General features: G+C 42.2%; 1 long non-coding RNA gene across 1 annotated transcript in view; it reads right to left on the minus strand.

Annotated features, from left to right (window-relative positions):
* LOC142601169 (uncharacterized) overlaps positions 1 to 10,569 on the minus strand; it is a 110,656-nt gene extending 100,087 nt beyond the window's left edge. Inside the window, exon 1 of the long non-coding RNA XR_012834802.1 lies at positions 10,445 to 10,569. This is a non-coding gene — a long non-coding RNA (uncharacterized LOC142601169). The remainder of the gene's footprint in view (positions 1 to 10,444) is intronic.
* Between the last annotated feature and the right edge of the window lie 10,587 nt (positions 10,570 to 21,156).

Here is a 21,156-nt window from a genome sequence, read left to right on the forward strand (position 1 = left end):
ACTGCGAGTAGAAGAGTACCACAGCCCCTTAGATCTGGGAGCAGAAGGAGTCAAAGCTTTGTATGATTCTTCACACTTTCAGCAAGCCGACATTACAGCAAGGCTAGCTTCAGAAAACTACCACAGTGCCTTGTGGCACATCACACTCAGACCTAGCAAGGTGCGTGAACAAGGCCCCTCTTGAACCTCAGCCACTGCATCACCACCTGGGACACAATGGAGGGTTTGGGAAAGCCACCGCATGCTTGGCCTATCCACACTATGGCGCATCCATGCAATGGGGTACACAGTACAAAAACTTGGCCCAAGGCCCAACTAAAACTGGCACCTGACCTTGTGCCCAAGCCGTTTTGACAGCCCAGGCTCAACAGAGTTCAGGCAGAACTGTAAGTTCATTAAGAACTATCACCCCTATTAGGGAATCATGAAGAGATCTGTGTTACCACCAAATAAAAACAGTAAGAGAGATTAAATGATTAAATCCTCTTTCACTGTAAATTTCTACAAATCAAAGTCAATGCCCAGACTTTCAACCAAGACCCTCTGGTACTATCAGCTCATGTTCCCAGCACCAATTAGTGACTGCAGAATGTGAATCTCCTCCAACTTAAAAAAAATCAACCAACCAAAAAAAAAACCACCATGCTTTTCTGAAGTGCTGAGTATTCACTCTCTGAAGATAAACAAGCCCCTTTAAGAAGGACCATTAGAAAGCTATGAGGTATAGTCATTGCTGAAGACATAGGCCCTTATATTTAGCAAAATGTTGTAAGAGTTCCTGCTTCCTTGTTGAGCAGGATAACACCTTATCTGTGCCTTGACAGTGGTGTAACCTTCACTTGACATGTCAACCTGGCAGTAGCCAAGGGAAAAACAGTGAGCTTTAAGAAACTCCATCTTTCAGAAATTGGAACAACAGACTGGACTTCTTGCAAGACTTCAGCTGCAAAGTGTTAATTATATCATCTTTGCGTATGCCATTATTAGGACTGCAGGGTACTCAATTAGCTCTTTTTTCCTTTTTATTTAATGGCATTACAGTATGATTGGTAACACAGCCATCCCCACTGGCTGCATGGGTTGCACTTATGCCGCATGAAAACCAGAAAATTTGTAACATAAAATCTGGCCCTTTGCCAGATTTCTACAGGGCATTAGTAACAAACTGGTGAAGCTCATTAAAAAAAAAGAGAGAGAAACCTATAACCATTAAAAGTCCATTAAGCAGCATGTCATTTTGTAAAGCTAAATAGCCCACAGTAATCAAAAGCATATGAACCCCAGCTGGGTTACCCAGCAAATTGTTTCGATTTAGGGGGGGAGAATTCATCAAGAAAGATTGTTCCTAGGATTGGGTTGATTTTTCTCCTTCAGTTGCTGGCTCCATGTCCCATTATAATTACAGTGATTGATGCACCTTGCAGACAAAGGTGAAGAGTGACCAGAATAGTCCAAACATCTGCTCAATCCAAGCCACTGCTAATGTGGAAACTCTGCGGAAAGGCATGTCACTTACCGTTACCCCACCACTACCCACCGGCTACACAGGAAGGAAATTCTTTCCATTTTCCTCCTCACCTAAGTTGCACACGGGTCATAAATCAGCTTTTCCCATCCCCATTCCCTAAGTAAAATGAGAGAAGTCACTGTCATTACAGTTCAGCAAGAAGAAATCATCCACTGATGGACTGTCAATCAAGAAAGGAAAAAAAAAAAGGAAAAAAAAACCCAAAACAAGCCAACCCGAAACAACAAAACCACAGAGGATGAGTCTTTAGTAATGGTAATTCCTCTTCCAGTGACATAGTCACCTTTTCCCAGAATATGTGAGCAACACCCGTAACTCTCTGCTTGGAGTAAGACAGCACAGAAAGCAGCACAACACTGTGAACTAGGCATCCATGTTCGCCCCCTCTGCACCCGATTTGCTTTGGTACCTCTCTAGGTATCTTTAAAAAAATGTTCCTTAGGTCTCAATTCAGCAAGGCATGGCAGCTTGCACCTAGATGCAAGCATGATCCAGTGAGGCTGTTCAGGTTCTTAATCCACTATAATCTCATAGCTTGCTGAAGTGGGACCGCAAATTCTCTCTGCTTGCAGCTGTACAACAGAAATAATTCCTCTCTACGTAATTTAAAGCCAGATGACTGCCCAAACCAAAAGGGAAGAAACTAATCTATCAAATGACACAGTTATGCCACATCTTCCATTTTCAGATGGGTCTTTCAAGATTTTTCTCAAGGCTTTTAACAGAGATTATTTTTTTTAAAGCCACTCCATTTTACATTATTGGGGTGGGGGATACAGGGTGATTAAAAGATTCATTGAATTGAAAACTCCAGTTGACCTGTCCGAGTGCACAAGAGTAACACATGACTTCTTTATATGCAAGGTCTTTGGAGCAGCTGGACTCGGACCTTTGATCTGTCCCAAGAACTTATACTTCTAACTCTCCTGGAAGAAGCAGCAGTTTGGAAATTATTACTTTATGGAAAGTCCACAAAATTTAAAGCCAAAACTCCAGCCTCTCTGTTCTGGAGAGTCACGGTGTCCTTGAATGTTTTTACAAGAGAGGTTTTAAGGCACCCAAAGGGCCTGCAATCATCCAACGGCCGAAACGCATCATCTCTATCTAAAGATGAATTTGAGAATCTGCGACACAGGTTTCAAATCTGTAGCTTCTTTGTAAAAAACCATATGAAGCCCTTTAAGCACTGTGTTTATTTTCACAAGACATCTCAGTTAAGCTGGACAGTTTATTTACAACGGAAATCTGCTGCTGAAGAAGAGCTTTAGATGGTACACAGCTGAACTGCCAATACTAAAGTACAGCAGTAAATCATCCAAATGCTGAATTTCTTCCAGTGCACTTACCATTGCGAATAACAGGATGCAAATGGAAAAATCAGATGACATCTTAACATCAGGAGACTCGAACTGCATTTGTTTCAACTGCTGGATGTGGCCATTGTAAAGCACACACAGATAACGTTCCTCAAATGTGCACGTATTAACGTTGGCTCATGGTCAAGAATTGACAAGAAATAAAGCAATGCAAGGGAGTTGCTCGCTCCTCTACTTCTGTGGCCCAGATAGTGTGCAGAGATACCTGACAGAACTTGAGTTTTTACTATAAAAATCAGACTGTAAGTTTAGAAATGGTCATTTTTAATCAACCATTTCTATCCGTTACCAGACTACCTACATGAGTGCCTACATCTGCTTTGTAAAGATGGCACAAAATCCAACTATCTCGCCAATGCCTTGAAACGTCCTTTCAATGCCTGAACAAACCCCAAAATGTTACACAAAACCCTGGATTTGAGTTTTGTTTCACAAAATCAACCTCTGACAAAACAAATAGCTCCTTCAGCAGGACCGCTGCTTTGTTTCCAATGGACAACAGTCCTGGCAGCCACCCCCAGGGCCCACAGCCACCACATAGCCCCTGACTTCCACTCCCCCAGTGCCAGTCCATGGTCCCTTCCAAGCATCCTGCCTGCCATACAGGCAGGAACCAGCACATGCCATGTGGCTGCTGCTTTCGCCTTGGGCAGGAGGGTTTGATTCCCTTCCCTCCATCCACTCACAAGTTTTCTCCAAAGTCCTGGAAATCTCAGTCCCTGTGAGGCCTACGCCCTTGTGTCAAATTAGTGGGGTAACAGGTTCAAAAGTTATTAGAGAGGGACTTGCACACAGACAGATGGAAAGGACAGCTCAATCACAAACCTTATTTTCATAATGAAACAGAACAACAGAAGTATCCTCTATTTTGGCCTATAGAATGTGAAGTTTTACAGTCTATTTTATTAGCTATTGAGGAGGTAGTAACAAAGCTGTAAAAACTGCAATGAATGACACTAAACTGCTTAAAAGACTGTTTGTTATAGGAAGCACACACATTTATGCATGCATATCTGAATAACCTAGACTTCTTGCATCTGCCAAGCTGCAGTGGGAATTTCATTACTATGGGTCCCCTTATAGCAAGTTGGGGGGGGGGGGGGGGGGGGGAAGATTAAATTCAATAGGACAAGTGTGAGATAGGCAGGAACTGCAAAAAATAAAGAGCTTGGTGATCACTCTTTTTGGTAGTTGGGTAGCACATCTTTGGAGAAGCATCAAAGGGCTGCAGCTGATCCTGAGCAGGACATGCTAATGCTCCTGGAAAAAATACTTTGTACTGGGATTAATAAACAGAAATACAACTTCTAAGGTATCTGAAGCAATCTTTCTGTTATAGCCATGGTTATATCTTAGGGGGATACTGGGTCCAGTTTTGAGCTGTGTCTCTTAAGCAACATGTAGATCAACTGGAAAGCAGGCAGAGATTTGGGATTATTTAGCCTAAAAAGCAGAAGACTCGGGAGATGTGATAACATTTTCAAATCCATGGTACATTACTGCAGAGAAGGAAGAATCATTCGTCACTATGTCTGTGGAGCAGGATAACAACCAGTGGGCTTATACTGCAGTAAGAAAATTTCAGGCTGGCATTCACAGTAATAAGAACAGCAAAGTGCAAGAACAGAAGTCCCAAGAAAGCTGCAGGGCAGCTGCTCCTGGAGATCTTACAAGAAGAAGTGAGACAGACAGGCTAGGTGTGACACAATTTTCATTGATCCTGCTCTGAGGTAAGGAGACACACAGATAACTTCCTGAGGTGCTGCCCACCCTTACTTACCAGTTTTAATATGGAATCAGGCAGAGAAAATGAACACAGAAAATACTTTTAAAATAGTCTTTCCCCTTCTCTAGTTTTTTCCACAATTTATCACCTCAAGATTGGCTAATTTCAACTTTAATCTGAGTGTTGGCCAAAGTTTAAGATTTTACTAGAACTGAACTGACTCTCTTTTTCCTTCCACAGGATGAAGCCAAGACAGCTTGTGGTATAAAACAAATGCTATAGCCAAACTAGGCCTACAATACACAAAATCTAGTTCTGCAAGTGTGATGCAAGTTTATACATAAGTCATTCTGTTGGACTTGCAGAAAGGCATTGGTATCTTTGCAAGACTGGGGACATGATTTCTGCTTCCTCTAACAGCACACAAATGGGTTCCCCAAGCTCATTTGAATTCTGTACATAATCAGGATGTAGCCCACAGCTCCACTGATTTGTGAGTTTTATGTTCCGTAGTTGAATTTACCTCTAGGGGTTTGTCACCTAATTCGTTGAACAAGCAGAGATTTTAAGATAAATCTGGGGAAAATACAGAAGAAAATAAAACTGCTATCTTAATGCACAAAGAGAAAATACTAGTAGGGGAAAGTGGAACAATCAAAGAAAGGACCAAACTGAATAATGATATTCTCAGGTAAAAAAAAAAAAAAAAAAAAAAAAAAAAAAAAGAGAGAGAGAGAGAGAAAAGAACACATCTGACAGAGATTTTACATGAGTATCCTAATACAAACAGGGCTGATGTTAAGGGATTATTTAAACGCGTGGGGAGAAGTTAGCACCAGTTAATGACCAGTTTGTTAGCTAACAGGCTGTTAACACTCAAACAAACTGGTCATTAAATGTGGTTACTACTTATTTTAATGGAAATTTATTTGAACCTTTATTTAAAGGTTTAATGAGAGGGAGACCCCCAGCATGCACACCTGGAGTCCCACAAATCTAAACAACACAGACTTCAAGCTGCTTTGCCTGGATTTGAAACAAAAAAATAGAAGTAAACCTTTCCCAGCATCAACGACCGCCTTTTCTCTAGCAGTAGGATATTAGAAGAGTTCCAATTCTCTGATAGCTTCATATTTAACAAGAACCACTTGAATCTTCATTACTTTGTAGTGCCATTATGGTAAGTGGTTCTGATCTGTGTCCTTTAGAAGCCCATTGCAAATTTCATTATTATTAGACAGAAGTTTGATAAAGCTCTTAAAATAGCCTCTCATGCGTCTTCATCCCCTTGGAGTTTAGTGGAAGAAAAAAGGGGAGAAATAAAAACAGAAATAATAATGTATTAAAGGGGAGATAGAAGCAATAAAAACTTCAGACTTTTTTGGTTCATTTCCATGATAAGTTAAAAAAACCTAACTTGCTCAGGAAAAAAATAGAAATGGATGCCTAATCTAAGACTGGCTACTGGTACACACTGTCAATAAGGTATATAGTTATAGGGAGAGAAAACATAGTCCACTGGGAAAAAAAAGCACTAGACTAGACCTGGGCAGACAATTATACCCCTAACTCTGTGACTGACTGACCACAAATTACTTCATCCTCTCAAGCATCCTCCCCTGTCATTTTACCTATTTAGTTTTAACTGTCTTTCACTACATAGAGGGTAGTACTGAGGTGCCTACATTAGCGTTCCCAACTTCTTCTGTGCTCACAGTTACAGAGAAAACAGGTCAGAGTAGGAGAAATAATATACTGCAAACTGCAGACAGAGCAGGAAAGGATATGAAAAAGGGTTTGGGAGCAGTCAAAATCATCAGAAAAATCTGATTCAGATAAAGACTCTAACTTAAAAGTCACCAAATCAGCCTCTGGAAGAGTATCCCTCTCCACTGATCACAGAGGACCCACTGATTTGCCTTAAATGAGAAGTCTGAAATCAAAAGGTGTATGAATATCCATTATATGCTTCAGCAGTGAGTCAAAACATAGGACCTCCAAAAGCTCAGGTGAAGTCTCTACGCAGACTGTATGGTAAGTATCCATCTCCTTAACACAGTTTTTTCACCTATATAACTCTCAGTTTCTGCAGTATCTCTCCTGATTAACAGGAAAGAAAAATGAAGGGGGGGACGACTTCTAAGAAGGCCCGAAAGGCAAGCACTTCCAATGTGGCCGCACATTTTTTTGAGTAAGCAACCTGAGGCGCTTTGGATCCGGTTTTCAGCAGAGTTGAGCATCTACAGCTCTAATTAAAGTCCGCAGCAGTTCTGGGCACTCACGACTTTGCAAAAAGCTGAGGCTGTCGGAGAGGACAGGATCCGATTACTGGACACGCTCAAGTCCTGTGAGGCTCTTCAGAAATCCCTGGCTGGAGCCAAGAAGCAAGCTGGTGTCAGAGCTGAGAACCGGCCCCAGGAGCCTGCACCGCTCAGCCTGAAAAACTCCTTTTTCTCAACTTGCCATTTCTATGATTTGCTCTTTGTCTTTCAAATATTTCTCACTTTCAACCTCATGGGATCTGACAGTCTCCTGTCTGAACGCTCACATGTGCCAGACCTATTGTTAATATTATTTCACGAGATATTAGGATTTCAGATGCATCTCCCTTGCCTTGTTTGCAAGAGCTTTTCAACAAAAGACTATGGACATGTCTAAACTCCTAATATTTGCTGTAATAATACCATTTAAAGGCAAGTAGGCTGGGAATGGGAGAGAATAACTGATATTTTCATTTAGCTGCTGATGTGACTGGGATTTAGAGAACAGTCTGATTGATGTCTCAGCTTCATTTAAAATAAAATAATTAGGCTACTAAAATCTGGAAAGTATATTTTCATTTTAACTGGTCTGTGTGCTCAGCCCAGGCTCTGAGAAAGAACATGGAACGTTACAGGAATGGAAATGAGGGGTCGGAGTAGGAGAAATGATATACTGTAAATTAGTGGCAGACGAGGAAGGGATATGAAAAAGGGTCTGGCAGAATTAAAATAATCAGGAACTAAGAGGAAAAACCAAGAGTTCAAAAGAAGTGTAGAGCATTCCATTAATCATCATTGTGGGAGGTAACAGAGGGTGGACAACAATACGAGAAGAGGACTGAAGAAGCACAACTCAGAGAGAAAGCTGTAGATATGAATAAAACAGGCATAAAATTCTTATTTTTGTCCCTGTTTCTAATAGCACTCAGGTCCCTGCTCAGTGGGAACAATGAAAGATTAGCTGGGAGAACAAGAAGGCTCCCAGCTGCATGAAAGAAAGTTGTAGGATCAGACCTGCAAAAACATGCAACAAACATCTTAACCTCCCAAATAAATGCACATTTTAAACCTTTTCATAAGTTTAACACAGTACAAAGGCAGTTAAAGCATTGGACATAAAAAAACAGTCCAAGGACTTTCGGATTTGATCTTTTAAGTCTGTGAAAATTCAGGCCTAGATCTCAACCGTGTAAGAGCTCAGAAAAACAATCACATGCACCAGCTGGACAGTCCTAATTATACAAACACACAGACTCTGACAGCAAGAAATACAACACAACACACTTTGTTGAGACAAAAAAGCCTTTTGTTTATGTGAAGCCAAGATACAGTACTTTACATCTGTACACACATGGACCACAAGACCACGGCTAACAAGCTAATCATGCAGCTTCAGCCAGGCGCAGAGTGAGAGTGTTACAATACCCACTCCAGTGGCCAACAGCATCCTCAGGATTGCTCGGAAACATAACAGAAAGTTTCCAGAAGCCAGGAATCTCAGCCAATGAACTGAAAACAACTAGAAACAAAATCAAGTAATATCTCCTTTGGATCTTTACGATCACTCCCATAGTGTGAAAGCCTCATCTGACTGTGACAGGAAGGGGACTAAACACTCCTGCTCTGTACTGATTACTCCACATAACTCGGTTTCATGGTTGCCTGGTCTTTCACACCTACCCTCCTCTGGAAGCCAGTCACCCATAAAATACAGTATATGAACTGCACTATATTAGCTAGAGAAAAATGAAGCACTCAAAATCTGAGAGAAAGCTGAAAGAAATTTACACTAAGTGAATACTGCATACCCGAGGGACAGGGGTACTTGGAAGAAAATTCCCTTAAAAACAGATTGTTTTCTCCCTCTTCAGAGTTTAACTTTTCTGGGTTTTTTTCTTTTTTTTTTTTTTTTTTAATTTAAAATAAGTTTGTCATCCCCCATCCACCTCTTTCTAGCACAGAGAAGATATTTTTGCCACATACTGACTTGCGTAGCAGGATACACTGAAGTGGTCTGGAGTAATGTTTCTGTTCTACTACTCACCAACAGTGAAAGAAGCTGGGTTTGGGTTCTACTCTACAAGAAAGGTAAGGACCAATCAGGGAAAAAACCACAGGAATTCACAAGAATAATCCTAGAAATAAGCCCAAAAAAAATCCCTTAAAAATAAAGGTAACATTTCTTGCCCTTGTAGTTTTATTTTCTGTTATGCCTACCTTTTTCCAAATATTAACAAAACAAGAGTTTCCACTGGAAATCTGTGCACCTTATAGTCTGTTCTAGCTTCCTGCAAACACATCTACCCTGTCCAGTCTTACAACCGCACTAAGTACAGAATAAAGCAGTAAGTTTTTTCACAGAGGTCTGCAAATACGTTCATACAATAACCTTCTTGTGGTCTATGCCACTAATAAAACCAGGTTCATCAGCTGAAAGGAACTGTAAGTAAAACAAGGTTTATACCAATACTTCCCTCTTTACCTTTTGGTCCTACTTGATGCACAAATTTGAATCAATTACTAGTGTTCATGGATGTATCGTATCTCGTTCAAACAAAATTATAATCTTCTTCCTCTCTGGCCTAACATGTTTTGGTTTTTCAAACTATTCACTCAAAACCAACTCATGATAGTTTAGAAAACTGTAAAGAAGGTACATCAGAGAAATTCAGAATAAAAAAAAAATGTACCACCCTCTTCACATTAAAAAGACAGACTTTTGTTTCCTATTTGCTAACCATTAATGGTGCATAAAAAAATACGTGATTAGGACCCTGAGAGTTGGCATGGCTCAAATACTGTATATTGATGAACCGCGTTGGAATGGAAATCAGATCAAAAGTATTCCTGTAGTGGCACTTTAACCTAACTGTTGACAGATGGAGAATGGAAGCAACATAAATGCTCTCTTTTTGTGTCAGCACTATAAAAATGTCTGACTAGCCCATGAAAGATGGAGATGAAAGCTTAGGCAGCCATTAGAAACTGTGCCTTACCTCAAGCAATAACTCATTCCCATGGTATTATGAAAATGGTTTTATTGCAGAGGATTACTTCTTCCCCTTCTGAAAAAATTACTGCTTATCAGCAGTGCAGAAATAAAGCCAGAAACTCCCAATCTTTTAAATTCTCCTACGCAATCTCCTTCCCAATGGTCAGGAATTTAATAAAATGTAACATTTGATTAAACCAGTTTGCATGCCTTTCTGAAACTGACACCATTATCTGAAATAGGGCACTTTCAAGTGTCCTGCCATTAGCTCAGAGCAGCTTGATTGCCTGTTGCATTTATTTATCTGAGTATTAATGCTCTGTGAACTGCCTTGATTGGAATCCAAGTCTTTTGACAGACCTGGATTGGAAATCAAAAGGAGGTTATAAGGGCAGGAAGAAATTCAAAAGCAGTGTTGAATAAGGGGGTTTTGTTTGTGGGGGGTTTTGGGGAGTAGGGAGGTCTTTTTATGCACAATGCATTTTGGTTACTCCTTGTTCCTAAGCAGTCAAACTCCAGTTAGAAAGCAAAACCAGGTGTATTTTACATTCAAACACTCACAAAATTCAAAGGATGCAGGATCTTCATCATCAACACAACTGGAAGTTATGTCAGTACATCCTGAAGGGATCACAGGCTCCCCAAGGTACAGGAATTTAGCCTGAGAAGTGAACATTTAGAGTCAGTGCAAGGCGGCGGTAAGGTGTCGGTATCAGACCCTACAATCCCCCCACAATATCAGTGCCCGTCAGAATGTGCAGCTGACATATCACAGCAGCTTTATCCAGATCTTGCTTGACAGTCCAAAGCCGCTCTCTTGGCAGCCGCTTTCAGGAATCCCTCTTATAAACCTATGCTGATGGACTGGCCAAACCTCATGGGATGGCTGCAATGAAAGAATGCATCCTCGCTTGGTTAAAATACATTTTTAGTTTTGCTTTCTTCTATATTTCAGGAATCTCCACAGCCAAAAAAAATCTAAGCAAGTTTGGCTTCAAATGGTGCTGACAGCATGTTGGCTGGGCCAGTAAGGCTATTCCCAACACTTTTTTCGGCAGTCGTATGCACATGTGTATGAATATGTGCACTCATAAAAAAGAGAGAGAAACAGCGGCAGAAGGAGGGAGATACAACTCTTGTACATGGTTACATCTCTGCTGAGCAACCCCAAATCACAAAATGAACAGAAAACATGTCCTACAAACTTGGAACAGCCCTGGCAGACAGAGAGAGAATATTTTCTCAGACACTCCAGGACTCAAGGGAAACTCTACATGACAATTTTATGACTGTGGTCATGTTTCAAGTGCCATACTAAAAGAAGGCATTGTGGGCTCCCATGAAGCCTTTAAGGCTCCCTCTGCACAGTGAAAAGAAAGGCTGGAATAACTCCCCAGCCTCCACTGGGACTCAGCCTTTTGCTGCTCAGACACAGACACGAACATGAACATCTGCAAGAAAAAGTTTACTTTGAAACTTAGGAGGACACTTCTGAAAAGCAGATCCTCTTTTCCTTCAAAACGTCTCTAGCATCGCACTGAGATTTTCCTGGGAGAAGCCCTCCAGTTCTTCAAACTGTGCACACTGGACATGCCACGCTTTCCAAAGACCCAACAGAAACCTTTGCACAGCAATTCAGCTTCCTAAATGTTTCTTCACCACTGATGTTTTTACCATCAATGAGAAGATGAAGAGCAGCAGCTTTGCACTTTGTGTTTAGGACGTCTCATTCTCATCAAATGCTCAGAAGTAGAACTCATCTGTCCTTTTTAACTTCAGTTATACAGCTCTGAGCTAGATCTCCTGAAGCTGCATTTCAGCCAGCCAAATGGCTTTGAATGTTTTGCACAAAGGGGTTCATAACCCTCTAGTATCTGTACTCAGGTCTTCTTACACAAGAGCTTCGACAACACCACTGTGATACTCTGTATATTAGTGAGGAAGCCCAGCACCTTCCTTGGAGTGCACTCATTTTCTCCGAAACCATATGGCCAGCTGAACTAATCACTCAGCTGTGTGAGTATTTACTGATGTAGAGCTACATACTCTGAGACCATTTACAGAAAAACGTTATTTGCCTCCATTACACATGCTTAAAGCTTGCCAGTGTTTCCTTGTTAAACCACACCCTATCCTCCTTTTCATCCAAGTCTTACCAATCTCAACATCCAAAGTCTGTCTTGGATACAAAAGTTTTTCAGGAAGAGGAGAAAATATATTATCATTTTCTATCTATCCATCCTACAAGGGTAATTGTTAGTTTCAGTTCAGCAAAGCAACATTAGTAGTAGAAGTCCTATGTGCTGAAGTATTTGTTTAAATCAGGAGGGACTTACACATTCAGCATTTGCTGAGTCTGGCCCTTATTAGAGAGCTTTGCAGAGGCATTAGCCGCACATACAGACTGTGCATTTTAAATTTAAAATGACAGAGTCGCTGATGTTGAAAACTTGGCTACCTTGCTTGTACAGTAATGTTCTTAACAGAAGTTTTTTAAATGTGTTTCATTTGCATAACACCATTATGAGTTACCCTGTCGGAGACTCATTTAATAACAATGCCATGCTATGGATTGACATGATAGCTTATTATGGCTTCAAATAATATGTAAATAATATTTAAATGGCTTCTCTCAGAGCCATTACTGTCAATCAAATAAATACCTATATTTTGGCTTCTCATTTTTATGTCCCTAACTAACATTAAGAAATAAAAAAGCAACTTATACAAAAACCTGTAACAAACAGTTATTTTGCTAACAATCTGGTTTAAACTGCCAGGAAAACAACACAAGTCTGTTGTAATGCCAAAGCTCTAATTTGGGTTGCCCTGTTGCATCTCAATACTGCAAAGATCAGTATTAATTTTGTGGGTCAGGACAACCACTATTTATGGACATCGGCCCAACAGAGATAATATGCATAATTTTATCATCAAGAGAGGAATTCCACAGCGTTCTCAATAATCCTCATCATATACGTTTTATGTACATGTTAAAGAACCAGATCTTAAGGTGATTTACAAAACTGGATGAGAGACCATTAGCAGAGTCAGCTATACTGGGGAACAGACAGCAAAGGGCGCTCAGCTCTTCTGCATTAGCATCTCACTGTGCAGTGAGTACTTTGCACAATATTGTGCCTGAAGGAAACACTACCCCTACGTACTCCCTGCCCACCCGCTGCTCCCCCCTAACCAAAACTTTGCTTCCACACTGATCACCCCCATGTTGTAGATGGGATGTCATGCACACAAAGCAACAGGATATTTCAAAAGGGGCACAAAACTCAGTACCAAAGCCAGGGACAAAGCCAGGTCTCCTACAGGTAGTCAGTGCTGTGCCCACCAAAGGTGGAAGCCACTGCGTGTACGTAACTTGGACCTACATAAAGTACAATGACCCAAAATCTTAGTGGTCTATCTCAGCCCCAGTCCTGTTTCCTGTAAAATCATCTTCTTGCAGCTGTGTTCCTTTCCTTACCCTGTGCCTATGCACACAGGTGCAGAATGAGTCCCAATAGCATGCATTTCAACACATTATGCTATTTTTTTTTCTTTTGGCAAAAAGTTATCCTCAGCAGCACAATTATGATGTTGCAAAGATTCAGTGTGGTACCAGTACCACATCCCAGAGCCTGGGCTTCATCCAGTTTGCAGGAAAACAGCTGAGCGTAGGCAGATGTGTCCAATCAGGGTGGGGTTATTTTTGATAGCTGGATTCAAAATTAACACTGCAATAAAAACAGTCCTATGTCAGTCATGTTTACTCTGCAATATATTCATTAGCAGCATTCAACCACGTCCCTAATACTATACAAAAAATATGACTTCACCATTTACTGAAGAGGAAAAAAATGCACAAGAAGTACAAAGCCTTTGTCTCAGCCAGATTTCTGCAGTAGAGAACCTCTGTCTTTTGGTTTCTTTATTTTGGGGAAAGAAGCTACCTTTCTCTCTTGTGAAGTTCAACCACAGCTCCAGTATCTCAGGGACATATTTGTCTTCTACCCTCAGAAAAGATGCGTTTACTGACATGACTCCTGGCACATTCCCAGGCAGGAGGATGAAGTCCGTGTAATGGGCTCTTAACTGGCACCTGATAGTTGCTCAATGGCTTCTCTGCCAGAGATTTTTTTTTAGTAACCTCGAGCAAACCACTTGACACTGTACGTCAATTCCCCACCCATACAATGGTCTCCTCTATGTCATAAAGAGGTTGGGAAGTTACAATACTGATCATGAGGTGCTCAAATGCCATTTAATGAACGGCTATATCAATAGCCTAGCTAGACAGCAACAATTAAAGCTAAAGCTGTCATTTTTCCTTTGCTCTCTGTCCCTGAAATGCGTGCTGCAGCGGTGCCAACTACATTGACCTTTCTTTACAGAAAGAATAAAACCTATGAATATTGTACATGGACCAGCAAGACTAGAATGAAACAACTAGGAAACACAGCACACCTCACATATGTCCTTATGTAGGAAAGCCAGAATTATTAGCATAATCACAGTGTGCTCTGTTAGCATTAGAATTAAAACTGGAGAGGGGAGGCAGAGGGAGCCAGTTGCTAATGCAGACAATTCAGCCAGACAACAGTTGGCCTTACTAATTAGCAAAACAGTGCCACTTTAAGAGCTCTCTTTGGGTACTCCCCAGGGAATTTCAGACATCAAGGCAGCTAATACGTCTTCCAAAAAGCTGGCAAGAGCTAAAACCTGCACAGCCAAATACCTGTGTGCAAGGAACCACTATCCTGAGCAAGTTCCATGCTGAGAAAAGCCTGGATTCACTCATTCATAAAAATGTGCCAGCCTGCAGGTTCTACTGCAGGTCTCCTAACACTTGTGTGTTTTGTTTTGTTCTGCACTCTCATTTCAAGCTCTTGAAAGCAGATGATTATCAGAAATGAACATCTCACTCCTTTTTTCTTTCTTTTTTTTTTTTTTTCTAATGTGCATCTCTCACCCTTTTAAGGAAGAAAACTCAAAAGTGTGAACTTCGTAAGTCCAAGCATGAGAATAGCATCAAATAAACCTGTTTCATGCCTCTTAAGAAGCTTCAGAGAATTTTGGAGAGGAAGGAATCCGAGATTTTGAAAAGCCTGGAATTGGACTTAAAAATTTACCTGCTGGATATCAAAACTGCATTATTTAAGTAAATCTAACTCCTTGCTTCCTTATGTATCTGCCTCTCAGTTCTCACACCCAGCAGCCTGAAGCCAGCCCCCAGCCTGCCATGGTACAGCTGCCATGTGCTGTTCATGGTAAGTTAACATGCAAGCCAGGCCTACAGCAGGTCCCCAGTCTCTTCTTACTAACTCGGAGATGAAAGAAACAATTCTTCTGGGAAAAGCTGTGTACTTCATACTACATTACACTTACTTCAGCCCATCTTAGTGTATTTAAAGCACTGCTGGTTACTTAGCATAATGATTCAACTAAGGCCATTCATTATAAGTCTGTCTTGGAAGACAGAACGATCTGTTCTATACAGGGTCTTTTGGCTCTGTAAAGTATATGATAGTTGCAGAGAAAGATCTGCATACAAGAATAATAACCTTAAATGTTAAAAGCATATTAATATTTCATCAGGAGAACCAGAGGAGCTGGAAAGCACTAGGAGCCCTATCACATGATAATCATTTGATAGGACACTACATCCAGCCACAGGGATAATACACAGGGATTACAACTGCTCTATTTTCATTGGCAGGCCAGGCAGGCAGCACAGGACGCACTGACAGCAGGAATTCGGTTGTGTGAACAACTCCTGAGTAATTAATCAGGGTCAGGGCAGGATCTGGTTTCAGAGAAGTCAGGCTTGTTACTGGCACTGCTCTCCAAGCTTTGCGCCAGCCCAGTTGTCCCATTTCTTCTGTTCATGCAAGTCAAAGGATTGCTGCCTGCTACAGAATACGGTGGATTGAAATAATTTATTCTGCGTTAAGCTGCCACGATCATGTTCCGATTTTGTCTAGCCCACCCATAGGTGATTTGCCAAATGCTAAACATTTCCTGAGATGTAGGATTAGTGTTTGGATTTAAACACCCAAATTGGCCAGCCTGATGGCTACTGAGTCACTCAGGAGACTGAGTCCCAGGTTCAAGAGTGAGGCTTGTACAGCAGTTTGGGGGAAAAAATGGCACAACCCAGTGGTTTCTCTCCCAGAAAATCGCTCCTCAAAAGAGGCTGGACTATGATTCATGCAAAGATCCACACATCTCCAGGTAACAATGCTAAATGGTGCCCAGAAAAAAGCCTCAGAAGGTTATGCTAGAAGAGACACAATAGCAGAGAAGATACCACAAAAGCTTAATAGGAAACAACACTGGAAAAAGTCTGAAGTTTCTGACTGTGGTGGGTTGACCCTGGCTGAGGGCCAGGTGCCCACCAGAGCCGCTCTATCACTCCCCTCTTTCATTAGACAGGGGAGAAAAGGTAAAACTTACGGGTCGAGATAAGGACAGGGAGAGATCATTCTCTAATTATCATCACGAGCAAACCAGACCGAACTTAGAGAGGGAATTCATCTTATTTATTACTAAGGAAAACAGAGCAGAGGAATGAGAAATAAAACCAAAATCTTAAAACACCTCCCCCCACCCCTCCCATCTTCCCGGGCTCAACTTCACTCCCGGCTTCAACCTCCGCCCCCCCAGCGGCACAGGGGGACGGGGAGTGGGGGTTACGGTCAGTTCATCACGCGGTGTTTCTGCCGCTTCTTCATCCTCAGGGGGAGGACTCATTGTTCCCCCGCTCCAGCGTGGGGTCCCTCTCACGGGAGACAGTCCTTCACGGCCTTCTCCAACGTGAGTCTCCTCCACGGGGTGCAGACCTTCGGGAGCAAACTGCTCCAGCGTGGGTCCCCCACGGGGTCACAAGTCCTGTCAGCAAACCTGCTCTGGCGTGGGCTCCTCTCTCCACGGATCCACAGGTCCTGCCAGGAGCTTGCTCCAGCGCGGGCTTCCCACGGGGCCACAGCCTCCTTCAGGTGTCTCCACCTGCTCCGGCGTGGGGTCCTCCACGGGCTGCAGGTGGAATCTCTACACCCCCTCATCCTCCCTCCATGGGCTGCAGGGGGACAGCCTGCTTCACCATGGTCTTCACCACGGGCTGCAGGGGAATCTTGCTCCGGCGCCTGGAGCACCTCCTCCCCCTCCTTCTTCACTGACCTTGGTGTCTGCAGATGTTCTTACATCTTCTCACTCCTCTCTCGGGCTGCAAAAACTCTCTCTAACTGTTTTTCTCTGTCTTAAATATGTTATCACAGAGGCGCTGATTGGCTTGGCCTTGGCCAGCGGCGGGTCCGTCTTGGAGCCGGCTGGCATTGGCTCTATCAGACACAGGGGTAGCTTCTAGTAGCTTCTCACAGAAGCCACCCCTGTAGCCCCCCCGCTACCAAAACCTTGCCACGCAAAACCAACACATTCCACCCCTCGCCTCTGTGAATCACATATTTAAGAATTACCATTAAAATATACATTCAACACAAAACTTCACAAACACTAATCACATCAATAAAGAAAAAGAAAAAGAATTCCCCACACCAAAATCAAAACAACACTATCACAACACCAAACAAGAGTGGACAATCTACACACAAAATCTACCTCTAGTCCCTTCACCACTATATCACTCTCAAGTTACGTTCAGTCAATGTTTTGCCCGTTACCTCTTCCAATTACTATCCTTATCTCGATTTTCTCGTGCCCCACGTTGGGCGCCAAAAAGAACTGTGGTGGGTTGACCCTGGCTGAGGGCCAGGTGCCCACCAGAGCCGCTCTATCACTCCCCTCTTTCATTAGACAGGGGAGAAAAGGTAAAACTTACGGGTCGAGATAAGGACAGGGAGAGATCATTCTCTAATTATCATCACGAGCAAACCAGACCGAACTTAGAGAGGGAATTCATCTTATTTATTACTAAGGAAAACAGAGCAGAGGAATGAGAAATAAAACCAAAATCTTAAAACACCTCCCCCCACCCCTCCCATCTTCCCGGGCTCAACTTCACTCCCGGCTTCAACCTCCGCCCCCCCAGCGGCACAGGGGGACGGGGAGTGGGGGTTACGGTCAGTTCATCACGCGGTGTTTCTGCCGCTTCTTCATCCTCAGGGGGAGGACTCATTGTTCCCCCGCTCCAGCGTGGGGTCCCTCTCACGGGAGACAGTCCTTCACGGCCTTCTCCAACGTGAGTCTCCTCCACGGGGTGCAGACCTTCGGGAGCAAACTGCTCCAGCGTGGGTCCCCCACGGGGTCACAAGTCCTGTCAGCAAACCTGCTCTGGCGTGGGCTCCTCTCTCCACGGATCCACAGGTCCTGCCAGGAGCTTGCTCCAGCGCGGGCTTCCCACGGGGCCACAGCCTCCTTCAGGTGTCTCCACCTGCTCCGGCGTGGGGTCCTCCACGGGCTGCAGGTGGAATCTCTACACCCCCTCATCCTCCCTCCATGGGCTGCAGGGGGACAGCCTGCTTCACCATGGTCTTCACCACGGGCTGCAGGGGAATCTTGCTCCGGCGCCTGGAGCACCTCCTCCCCCTCCTTCTTCACTGACCTTGGTGTCTGCAGATGTTCTTACATCTTCTCACTCCTCTCTCGGGCTGCAAAAACTCTCTCTAACTGTTTTTCTCTGTCTTAAATATGTTATCACAGAGGCGCTGATTGGCTTGGCCTTGGCCAGCGGCGGGTCCGTCTTGGAGCCGGCTGGCATTGGCTCTATCAGACACAGGGGTAGCTTCTAGTAGCTTCTCACAGAAGCCACCCCTGTAGCCCCCCCGCTACCAAAACCTTGCCACGCAAAACCAACACACTGACCTTGTTCCACATTCTGACTCAAAAGCAAGGAGACAGCACACAACATTAAAAGTGAGGAAAATCAAAACTGTAGAAGAGCAGATTTTTTTCTGAGCAACTTGTAATTGTACTAAAATCTCATTGTCACAGGATGTCAAAAAGGCGAAGAACCTCACAAGACTCAAAGCAGAGTTAGGTATTTACATGGTTAATGAGAACCTTCCCTGTTATATTTGTAGATACTAAGTGCTAACATACCTTTTGGAAGCTAAAGGCAAAACAGAGTGCTTCAGGGTTTAAGCCAATCTTTAAGAATTTAACACTGTATCTTCATATGCATTCTAGGTGCTTATATCATGCTTGTTACATGGCATTTAGGTGCCTCAGTGAAAGTATTTTCCTGAACTTCTGGAGGCTCATAGCTGAGGCGTGGCTTGATCCAAAGCTGAAGGTAAGACAGGCTGATCTCATTTTATTACGAGCCTTTCACCATACCGAGTGTGGCACTAAACCTGTCCTTTACACTTCTATGTGGAGCAGCAAAGGCAAGCTTCGATATTACTTTATCCTTCTATTTATTCATTGCTGGAGCAGAGGATGACTGCTCAATTCCATAATGTTTTTGCCATTAATATTGCCCTACTTATTCAACTTAAAAATCAAGTAAACTGCCAAACAAGCAGCCTGGAGGTTTTTCTTTGTTTCTTTCTGTGTCTTCATTGCATATATTGGAACACACCTAAAGGTATGTAAGCACACGTACTATGTTGTGTTACCACCAAAACATTACCTTTCCTTGAAATCCAGACTGAGCAGTTTTTTGGTTTTTTTTTAAATATTTATACACAAAAATAAAACAGCCTGTGAACAGCCTTCAGGCATCAAAGCGCCTGTGGTCAAGTGTCATCAATCTTGCATCACCAAAGAAGAGCCTTCTGCCTCCTCTCTTCCCACCCCCCCCCCAATATATTAATTAAAATTGTGTTTGCTCCCTCCTCACCCCAGTGTGAGCTCATCCCCTTGTGACACGTTCTGACCTTCAGAAAATAGGCTGCTTCTCTGGCCCGCTAGCCCATAACATAAAGCCCAGATCTCCATAAAACTGTTTCCTAATTGCTCATCGATGATCACATTTATCTCCCAGGCAAGCCAGATTGCAGTGGTTAATAGTATAAATGGCATCTAGAGCAACAAGAACTGTGGTTCTGTTTATTTCATAGCTATCTAAATGGAAGTCTACATTAGCATCAGTAACCTGAGGACATTATTCACACAAGTTTTTAAGCTTGTTAACACAATTTATTAGAACTTTGGTGTTTTGGAGTAACAATCCATTGAAACGAAGCGATAAAGAGGATGATAGCCATCACTGCCAAAGTGAACTTTATATACAGTTAAAGCAACTGGCATGATCAAGTGGGAGGAGGACAGCATAAGGCAAGAGTTGAAAAATAATTAAGGTTTTAACTTAATTCAATTACAGCAAAATGTATTCTTAAAAAAAAAAAACCCCACATTTTCCAGTAATTCTGATTCAGTTAAATTTTTACAGTATATAAATAATTCTAATTATGCTCATATAAGGTTAGCTTTCCTGCATGCAGGCATTTAGAAAAACGTTAAATTAAATTATCTACATGCACTGGAAACATAATACAAAGGATTATCTGAAAAGCCAGGAGCAGCAGGCCAACATGAGCAAATCTCTTATGTAATGTCTGACAAAGCCTAACACGAGCGCAGAAATAGAGCTCACATTTTCCTGGGAACCATTCTTTTTGCAAACGAAACTTTTAATTACGAATCTTGAGTCCATAAATAGACTCAAGGAAAAGGAGGGCTTGATGCAGATGCGCCACTGTATTAAGAGAAGATCCTAAAAGAAATTTATCAATGTCACAGGTAATTAATTATAACTCCCCATCCACAGATGGGGATGTCTGTGTTGATCAGCCAGGATTCCCAGAATAGCAGGTGGCCAACAAAGAGCCTAGCGAGTTCGCTGTCTGCTCATCTACCTATTTGTGACTTATCTACATTACAAACACGTGGCTTTAAATTATTCCCGCTGGGTCAAAAAAACTCATTGTCAATTCTCATGTTTATTATCATAAGACTTGTGATATCTGCTGTTCTTTTATAAATCTCTAGTTTTGGAGGTCATGTGATTATACTTCTTAGATTTAAGGAAGACTGATTAACTTCTAATCCTCATTATTTCAGAGAGTAGTGTGAAAAAGATTAATTGAAAAGATTCAAACACATGAGAAGGCAAGCACAAAGAATCTAAAATGTAGATGTAGTATTCCTAAACATCCACTTTATTAAGCTTTTTATATTTTAGGGATATAACTAAGTTTGTAAAATCTTTATATTAATCTTATTGAATATAGAGCAGTGCTTGCAGACCAACTGCAGCTTTACATACACAAGTTTTAGAAAAGATAATAAGCGTACATGTACAAACACCAAATACTGCA

This window comes from Balearica regulorum, chromosome 3 (genome assembly GCF_011004875.1).
Source record: "Balearica regulorum gibbericeps isolate bBalReg1 chromosome 3, bBalReg1.pri, whole genome shotgun sequence".
Taxonomy (NCBI): Eukaryota; Metazoa; Chordata; class Aves; order Gruiformes; family Gruidae; genus Balearica; species Balearica regulorum.